This window comes from Triticum urartu, chromosome 6A (assembly GCF_056163025.1).
Source record: "Triticum urartu cultivar PI428250 chromosome 6A, HENAU_Tu73, whole genome shotgun sequence".
Classification (NCBI taxonomy): domain Eukaryota; kingdom Viridiplantae; phylum Streptophyta; class Magnoliopsida; order Poales; family Poaceae; genus Triticum; species Triticum urartu.
The window spans coordinates 33,455,077-33,465,300 of NC_141878.1; the positions used below are offsets into that span (position 1 = coordinate 33,455,077).

A 10,224-nucleotide genomic window follows, 5' to 3' on the forward strand; every position below is an offset into this window, starting at 1 on the left:
AGATATTTAAATGCATTTGGAATGGCCTGAGCGCACTTTCTTAGTTCCAATATGTGTATTAAATAACATGTCATGAGGATGAAAAAATTTGTAACCAAGCCACGGTTTGTTATTGCACAAACATATCATGATTTAGGAATCAAATTATCAGTTTCATCACATTAAAAATGACCAAACCAGCATGTAACAAGCATATAACAGTCAACAGGAGGCACACCAACATCCAGTTAGGCACGGAAACAGGAATTACCAGCTAGAGTGAAAACTTTGTTGCACCACACACAAGTTACCAATTCTCATAGCCCCTTCTTGGGTGATGTAGATATCAAATTAGTCGGCATTTCCCCTTTGCAAGGGGCAGCATAGTCTTCAGCAAGGTGTGGGGCAGCTTCGTTGTGAGGGCATATGAACTTTTCCATGAGAACCTTCTCAGTCATCAAGACTGCTGAATAGTAGCTGCGCTTGTCCTCGAGCAGTCCATTTTCCTTAAGAAACTTTAGAACGTTGTACCGTGGTCTGAGCCGGCCCTTAAGGCTGTAAGTGAGCATTGTCGATCGACCAGTGAGCAATGTATGCCGGTTCTAAACCCACCTCAGAGATGAGGAACTCAGACCTAGTCCGCAGAAAGTCCTTAGACGACTGCAGCACCATTGGAGCCGTCAACCCAGCAATGCCCACCTAGTCATCCGTGGAGCTGAAGGTGTTCTTCAAGTACTCAACTTTGGCGGTGATCTCCTCCTCACCGAGGTTTAGGACAGACCGCAGTGCTTGCCTGAACATCCCACAGTCCCAGGGCACACCTATACGTTCGGCACACGCCGCCATTGCCCGGACGCGCTTCGGACGGGTGGTCAGAATCCTCTTCACACGGACGAGCACCGAGACAATGTCGCCAGCACCTATCCCGCACTCCCGCAGGAACGCGACATTAGGCTTGACCACCCTCTTGAGTCAGGGTGGACACGGTCCGGGCCGGTCCGGTCCCTGACTGAGCCGACGTTTGGACCGGCCGCCGGCGGGCCAGACCAGACCGGACCGACCAGCTATGCGGGCCTGTTTTCAGGGACCGGACCGGCGGCGTCGAAGCCCGGGCCGGACCGAGCGGACCGGCCAAGCACCATCGGCGGCAACATGCGCAGGTATAGCGACGTGGTGGGCGACGTGCGCGGGTGCTATGGCGAGTGGACAACGTGTGTGTGTGTGTGTGTGCGCCGGCGGCATCGTGGGCGACATGCCGTAGGAAGTGTGCTGGGTCGAGCCGGCAGGGGCGCAATCGTTACCGATTATCCTGCGCATGTTTATTACTTAGCATTTTTGTTGTTGCATGCAAGTAATTTATGGCGTGCATGAGCCCACAATTTTCTGTGTGCGGGGCTTGCCATGATTAGGGGATGAAATCTAACGTCAAGTTGATCGTGTGACGACGCCGTGATTATCGGATCGAACCATGTTTCTCTCCTTCTTTCTTCTGCATGTTCGACTGAATAAAAGGAAACGGTAGCATGGTGGCACATGATTATTGGAACGAACACATTTCTTTAGTCGCCAACAAAAGGAACGGGAGCGTGAAGTGAAGGCGCCTTAATTACCGGATCAAATCTCGTTGATCTTGTCCTTCCAATTTTTTGTTGACTGATTAAAAGGAATAAAATGGCAGCGCGTGATCTGATTCCTCTTCTATCTCTTACCCCTGGGGAAATTGCCTGTCCATGTGTGACTCAGCTAATAACGGGCGTAACCTGGGTCTTCTTCTGTATTTGACTGAAGAAAAGGAAAAAAAATCAAGTCTATCTCAGATAATCACGGGCGTGACCGCGCTTTCTTTCTATTCTCTGTTCTCTTCTACGTAAGGAGCGGGAGAAGGTCGGCAGGGTGTGCTCTTCTGTAGTGGCTGCGCGGATCTCACGGCCAGAGCAGGATGTCCCCGGTGGCCGCGCCGACGAGAAACGGCCTGCAGCTTTGGTCCGCTCGGTCGGACCGGTCACGTAGGATCTAATTAATGCCATGAGAGTTGGTTCTGGCATGTTGGTATCAACCTAGTTCCTATTTTGAGAGGTCTCCTGTTCGAATATTCGTTCATTCACTTATTTAAATTCAAAATTCAACTATAAAATTCGCTCGAAATATTCTCAGTATTTCTCAGTAACCGTGGTAACCACATTTATCCACCCTCCTCGGTAAAATTGCCTCATTCGGTAACCAAAACCTTGGACGAGAGAAGGTACGAGTTGACCTTTACCGCCCGGAGGGACTGGCCAGAGGAGCCGAAGAGGCGCAGGTAGTACTGCACCTTGGTGACCACGGATCTATTGCGGAAGCAGTTCCTGCTGAGCAAAGCAAAGCGTGCAATCTCCGGATGCAACAGGCCGAGGCCGGTGAGCCCGACAATGATGGGGGACAGGGTTGTCTCCACTTTCACGCAGAGTAACTTGGGATTCTTGCATACCGCGACGGCGAAGTCAGCCGTGGAGAGGCCGAGGCCGGCGAGGAAGGCGAGGACAGCGTCGGGATTGGAGGGGTACTTGAGGTGGGAGAGCTCAGCGGAGGCCTTCAGGGCCTGGGCTCGGGTGAGACCGCGGTTGTCGACGAGGTATTCCTCGACGGCGAAGCTAGTAGGGTTCGGGGAGATGCGGGGAGTGGTGGTGGAGAAGAGGTGGTGGAGAGGGGAGATGATGGAGGCGGAGGGAGAAGAGAGCAGTTGGGCGAGGATGGGGCACCGGAGCCGGAGCATGGCGGCGGCGGTGGCTGGGGGAGCGGCAGGCGGGGAGAGGCTCGTGAAGATTCGCGTTGGTCAGGGCTGCACTAGGCTGAGCTGGGCTGAGTTGCACACAGAGTGATGATTTTGTTTTTAACCCTAAAAAGACGATTTTGTTTTTCGTCTTATGCTGTCACATTAATAAACTAGCCACTGCTAAAAAACAATAAACTAGCCTAGAACACTTAGATGAGTTCTCAACCATCAAAAGATAATTTGATGAATTTTCATATTGGAGAAGATAAAAAACATCCCACTAAATCGTATTGATGTTCTTTTACTCGCAAAAAAGTAATCGAGATAAGGCTTTGTAATTGAAATTGATTTGAGGAATAATTATTCTCGCTTCATCTGTAAGGTAGGCACAGTTTTTAGGTCTTCAATTTTACTAACGAAATGTGTGTACATGCCAAAAGGTTGTATATTTTTAGAAACTTCATTCCACGATAAATCTTGTGATATATTTTCAGTGGCATATAAAACACATGTTTCACAACTAAAATTGACGGCCTAAAAACCAGTGTCCCCCGTACAGTTTGGATAGAGGTATTGTAATAATGGTGGGTGCCATAAATAAGAGGACAACGTCACCCTGCTCGGCTGCAACATGACACCATCTACCGGGGCATCAGGCGCTGACTGTCAGCAACACAGGCGATAACCAAAATAGCAACCGAAGCATAATAAATTGAAGGAGAAAAGAAGATCGAAGGGCAAGCGCTGGAAGAGGAAATGATAGGGAGGCATCAAATCGCACGAGTAAGGGTCGGAACCATTTCTCCTTTTGAATGATATCCTAATTTGGGTACACTAGGGGATATGAAGAGTACAAGACAATACCACAACTTTAAAGTGACGTTAATCAGAGAAAGAGCAGGAAATTGTGGGCATCAAAAGGGTGATGATAACTGGTCGGGGAAGAATGTGTGAGAAAGAGAGGGGAAAGAAATAAAATGCAATAAATAAACATAAATGCAATGGAAAACAATGAAAAATAGTTTTTGCACTATGAAAAACTAGGGCCAAAAAGATAGAAAATGTAAACTGACTGTCGAATATCGAGGACTCGGCTTACATTTTGCTCACATTTTTGTGTTTCAACGGGAAAATGGTACAATCTAAGCTGTGTGTCTAACGGCTAGTACTCGGCTTCTCACTATAACGTAGCCGTCAAGTTCATCCATGATGGCCACTGGGCAAGCTGTTTACCGAAAACACGATGTAAACCGAGTACCTTATGAGGGCTATGCCGAGCAAAACATCTAAAGCGAGGGTTTTACATACTCGGCGTAAGCTCGCCTTACAACAAAACACTAGGCAACTTATGATTATCCTAAAGTGAAATGTTGGCGCCATGGATTATAAAGAGATGAGGGAGACCAATGAGGCGACGACGAGCTTGACGGGCAAGGCAACTAATATGTAACTCTTCTCCATGCTTGATCAAGGCAGTAGCGAGTGTCGTGATTCGCTCGCCACACGGCGCGAGATCTTGGCCGGGGAGAAGAGTGAATTCGAAGAATGGAATGGTGTTTGATTGAGCGAGCAACGGGGGTGATCGGTTCATGTTTGTGCTCGATTCATGAAGCAATAACAACTCTTGTAGTTCTAAGAACAGCATGTAATCTGTTCATCTTCGTTAACTTCAAGTTGAACGCTAATGTACATTAAATGTCGCTGAAATTGAACGACCACGAATAAATTCATGAAAAATAAACATCCTTCACATATATTCAATCATAACATCAGAAGTAGCCTCGGCCAAATGTTGCGAGTCAGATGTGTTTTCACTAGAGATGAAATAAAAAGATTACTACAAGAATTATGGGATTGAACCAATCAATTCCACATCCTACTAAAGCACTACTCCTCAGGAAGGAACTAGATCGCCGTGGTGGACTTGTAACAATTACTACTTGTAGTACAGAGTGAAGGCTAATGTGCGCGCAGAAAGAAGGAGGGCATGGGGAGCATGCTCGGGTCCGGCGAGGCGTAGAAGCTGGACCCGGCGAACATGGACTTCTGCGGTGCCGTGGCCGTCGCGTTACTCTGAGGCTTGTGCTCTGGACGAGGCTTCTTGTGCAAGTCCCAGCGCTCCGCCGAGGACGCGCGGCCAGGGCTAGGCAGGCGCTTGTTGTTGCCGTCATGACGGCCGCGACCTGTGGGCGGGGACGAGGTAGCGAGTTTCTTGCTGTCCCAGCGTTCGACGGAGTCGGCGCGTCCGGGGCTCCCGGCGCTATAAGACGATGCCAAGGACGACGACGAGGACGACATGGTGGTGCGGGGCTTCCTGTATTTCTTGTCCGAGTCCCACCTGTCGACGGAGTCAGCACGACCGGTGCTCTCGCTGCCCGACGATGACGAGGAGGAGCAGATGGAGCTGCATGGCTTTTTGCCCGTCTTGTTCCAGTCCCACCTCTGGACGAAGTCGGCACGGCCATGCATGGCGGACACCAGCATGGTGAGGACGACACCGTGCGGCGTCGGCAACAGAGGCAGCATCTTGCTCTTGGGCGGCGTCGGGAGGATCGGCAGCATCTCGCTCCTGGGCGGCGTCGGGAGCAGCGGCGGCAGAAGAGCTCCTGCTACTGCCGCCATTGCTGTTCGTGGATCAGCCGCCACAAAGCAATTGCTCTTTGCGCTAATTGATAGAAGACGTGGAAGGAAATCGATCAAGAAATAGATGAGTCCACGAGTTACCTGGGAGCACACATTTATAGTAGCTCGATCCCTAGCTGTGTGTGTTCCTTCTCTACTCGGATAGCTAGCTACTCTCGGAATCGCATGCGTAGGGGACACGCCACGGAAATGAGGCCACGTGCCGGCCAGACTGAAACCAATACTGTTTCCTTTTTTTTCTTTTTTCTTTTTTTGAAATAAGCCTGCAGCCGAGTTGAAATTGCCATGCCTTCATGTCCATCAACCTTTATTTCTTTTCACGGCAATTTCTGTTGCAACTAAGTACTCACATTTTTCGATAAAGGGCGTTTTTTATTAACTCACAATGAAGCATCAAGAGGATACAAACACAATGAGTATGCACCCGGTCTCTGCATAGCTAAGATGCACACAGCCAATATCAACGCACGCACACACACAAAAAATCACGTTGGCAAAAGCAAAGTCATACCAGACCCAAGCTGCCTAAGCGAGAGAAAAAATCAAAGCCATCAAAACAACCATCGACAAAATGCTGCAACAACCATCAGCACCAACCATACCTTAACAACAGATGACTACAAGTAAGATTCTTCAACAGCAACGCCTTCAAGAAGGGAACGACGTACTAGCGCCATTGTCGCCGGGTCCAACCATCAGAGGTGAGACCGTGGATTTTCACCCTGAAGATCAAGTCTCAACAAACTCCAAGCAAAACCTTCAACAAGGTCACGTCGGAAAGCGACGCCATTGCCATGTGTATGACTAACTAGGGTCCAACCTTGGGTTTTCACCCTAGAGCTCGAGACTAGGTACTTGAAAAGCATCACCAATTCGAAGTCCTCGTATGTTGTCGCCTCCACTTTCCACTATCCCAACAGTTACAAGTGCGCACAGTCATGACGTATTCCATGCAAACGATAACCATGCCCTCACAAACAGGTGACCGAGCTCCGACAAGATTTGATCGCCACACAACGCCATGGACGAGGGAGGAATGTCATAGCATTTCCAAAAATCCCCAACAGGAACAGTCAGGCAGTCAAGTATCATCCTCCTAAGTGGCAACTCGTGGCAGATCTGTATAGACAACACCACCATATGCCAACTTTTACTCTTTCATCCTCAGTTGTGGCAACATATCATCAGCCGACATCATACCAGGAGGAGGAATCTCCGGTATGGTCGAACAATATTCTTGTCGGTTGTTCTCAACGCCACCACTGCTGCACAACCTTTGCTGCTGCCTCAAGTCGTCGCATACACATCGCCACACGCCGTTATGTGGAGGATCCTGCCGCGCAGCAGGCACCAAGCGCAACTAGGGGAGGCATCCCACAGCGATAAATTTGGAGTCACCCGAGACCAACGGATCTGTACGCCGAAGACAACCCGAAGGCCACTCGTCCTTGAGAACGGTCACTGCGATCCAAGGCACGAGAATCCTGCCGCCCAGCCCTCTTGGTCGTGTTGCAGCCTCCAGCAATTTCTGTTGCAACTAAAATACTAAATTAATGTGTATTACTCGCATGGCAAATGTACAAAAAACAAAGTCTGCAATCATGGCCATTTTTTCTTCTTTTTCTTTTTCAATTGATTGAATTGCTTACCACATGTGCTACATGGTTTCTTCATTTTTAACATGGAACATGTCATGTATTGTTCGCACTTTGTAGAAAGGCGCACGAGTCCGACAGTTACCAATTGTAGATCTCCCAAGGTGATTGAAGTTGCCATCTCCCAATCGACAAGTGGCTCACCGATTCAGCCTGTCCCAGTCGGCATGCCGCCATACCTCAGTTGGCAGGTTCTGTCCAGCTACCGCTATGCCTAATCGGCAGTCTCTACGACCCAGTCAGTAAGGAGCCACCATGCTCCACATGACATGTTATATTTATTCGGCAAGTTATCATGAACCGGCTCAAAGCAGCCACACGACCCGTCAGTCGTTGAACATCATTGACGCAGGTTGGTTTGGCCAGGGATGTAATTGCTTTGATCTTCTCCGGGTTAGCTTCAATGCCTCGGTTAGACACCAGAAAACCCAAAAGCTTGTCGGCTGGCACTCCAAAAACACATTTGGCCGGGTTAAGCATCATCTTGTACACCCGAAGATTATCAAAAGTCTCTTTCAAGTCTGTGACCAAGGTTTCCTCTTCCCTAGATTTCACTACTATATCATTCACATAGGCATGAACATTGCGCCCAATTTAATCATGAAGACAATTCTGCACACACCGTTGGTAAGTCGCCTGAGCACTCTTGAGCCCAAAAGACATAGACACATAGCAGAAAGCCCCAAAAGGCGTTATGAACGTTGTTTTCTCTTGATCCTTGACTGCCATCTTAATCTGATGATACCTGCAGTAAGCATCTAAAAAACTCAACCGTGCACAACCCGCCGTAGCATCAATAATCTGATCAATACGGGGAAGAGCAAAAGGATCAGCCGGACAGGCCTTGTTTAAATCTATGTAATCCACACACATACGCCAGGTGCCATTCTTTTTTAGCACGAGCACCGGGTTAGCTAACCATTCTGGGTGAAAGACCTCCACAATGAACCCGGCCGCCAAAAGCCGGGCCACCTCTTCTCCAATGGCCTTACGCCTTTCTTCATTGAACCGCCGAAGAAACTGTCTGACAGGCTTGAACTTTGGATCGATATTAAGAGTGTGCTCAGCGAGTTCCCTCGGGACACCCGGCATGTCTGAAGGTCATGCAAAGATGTCCCGGTTATCATGAATGAACTCGATGAGCGCGCTTTCCTATTTCGGATCCAAGTTTGCGTTGATGATGAACTGTTTGGATGAGTCACCAGGCATAAAGTCCACCATCTTAGTGTCATCAGCTGACTTGAACTTCAACTCCGGCTCATGCTCTGTGGTTGGTTTCTTTAATGATGTCATGTCCGCCGGGTCAACATGATCCTTATAGAATTTCAACTCCTCTGTCGCACAAACGGATTCAGCATAGGCAGCATCTCCCTCTTCACATTCCAAGGCCATCTTCCGGCTCCCATGGACTGTAATGGTGTCCTTGTGACCCGGCATCTTGAGCTGTAAATACACGTAACACGGCCGAGCCATGAACTTGGCATAAGCCGGTCGCCCAAACAGAGCATGATATGGGCTTTTGATCTTAACCACTTCAAAGGTTAATTTTTCTGCCCTGGAGTCATACTCATCCCCAAAGTCTACCTCCAGCTCGATCTTACCAACGGGGTATGCCGACTTACCGGGTACTACACCATGAAAAACAGTGTTGGATTGTTTAAGATTTTTATCCGTCAATCCCATCCAGTGGAACGTCTCATAGTAAAGGATGTTGATGCTGCTGCTTCCATCCATGAGTACCTTAGTAAACTTGTACCCACCAACCTGAGGTGCCACTACCAAAGCCAAGTGACCCGGATTATCAACCCAGGGCGGGTGATCCTCTCTGCTCCACACAATAGGCTGCTCTGACCAACGTAGATAATGTGGGATTGCTGGTTCAACGGCATTGACGGCCCTCTTGTGGAGTTTCTGGTCTCTCTTACATAAACTGGTAGTAAAGACATGATACTGTTCGCTACTCAACTGCTTCAGGTTGCTCTGATAGCCGGATTGTTGCTGCTGTTGATTCCCTTGGTTGTGTTGCTGATTATACCCCCCTGGTGACCAGGATGACCATGAAAACCTCCTCCGTATGAACCGGCGCCCGGGCCCTGAAAGCCTCCTGAGCCGCCACCCAGACCATGACCCCCATCAAACGTGTTTGAATTTTTAAATGCCTTCATGATCGTACAATCCTTCCACAAGTGGGTAGCTGGCTTCTCCCTGGTGCCGTGTCTAGGACAAGGTTCATTCAACAGCTGCTCAAGGGTGGGACCTGACCCGCCCGATCGAGGGGGCTGTCTACCCTTGCGCCGCTGATTACCGCCCTGTGCATTAGTATTAGCAACAAACTCATCAGCCTTACGCTTATTACCTCCTTGATTTGTCGGGTTATGCTGGTGACCCTTGCCATTGCCATTCTTCTTTCCCTTTGTTGCTTTTTCCTCATCAGACGCCGGGTCTTTGGTGGTATCAGAATCGGCATACTTGACAAGAGCCGCCATCAACGTTCCCATGTCATTACAGTCTTGTTTAAGCCACCCCAACTTCTGCTTCAGGGGCTCAAAACGGCAATTCTTCTCCAACATCAAAACTGCTGAACCGGCGTCCATTTTATCAGACGAATGTAATATTTCCTTGACCCGGCGCACCCAATGAGTCGTAGATTCTCCATCCTCTTGCTTGCAATTGGTCAGGTCCACAATTGGCATTGGCTGCTTACACGTGTCTTTAAAGTTCTGGATGAACCGTGCCTTTAACTCTGCCCATGAGCCGATGGAATTGGGTGGCAATCCTTTCAGCCAGGTCCGAGCCGTTCCATCCAACATCATGGTAAAGTACTTGGCCATTGCAGCATCACTAACCTCCAACAGCTCCATAGCCATCTCATAACTCTCAATCCAAGCCCCTGGCTGTAAGTCAGCCGTGTAGTTCGGTACCTTACGAGGCCCCTTGAAATCCTTGGGCAACCGTTCATTGCGTATGGCTGGGACCAGGCAAGGTATGCCTCTGGTTATCGTAACTACACCTGCCTCCACCGAAGTCGCTGGGTAAGCCGAAAAAGTCTGGTGAGCCGCCCGTTCCGCCTCTTGACGAATTCTCTCCTGATCCGCCAAGTTGAGGGCTCCAGCCCGCACCGGCTCATGCCTATATGGCCGGTTGTGGCGTTGAGCGTTACTTGACATCTCTGCAGATTCCATGTGCCTACTGTAA

At 49.2% G+C, this 10,224-nt stretch overlaps 1 pseudogene; it reads right to left on the reverse strand.

Annotated features, from left to right (window-relative positions):
• Nucleotides 1-296: 296 nt before the first annotated feature.
• Nucleotides 297-2,731, reverse strand: LOC147963565 (uncharacterized; annotated as a pseudogene).
• Nucleotides 2,732-10,224: the final 7,493 nt, after the last annotated feature.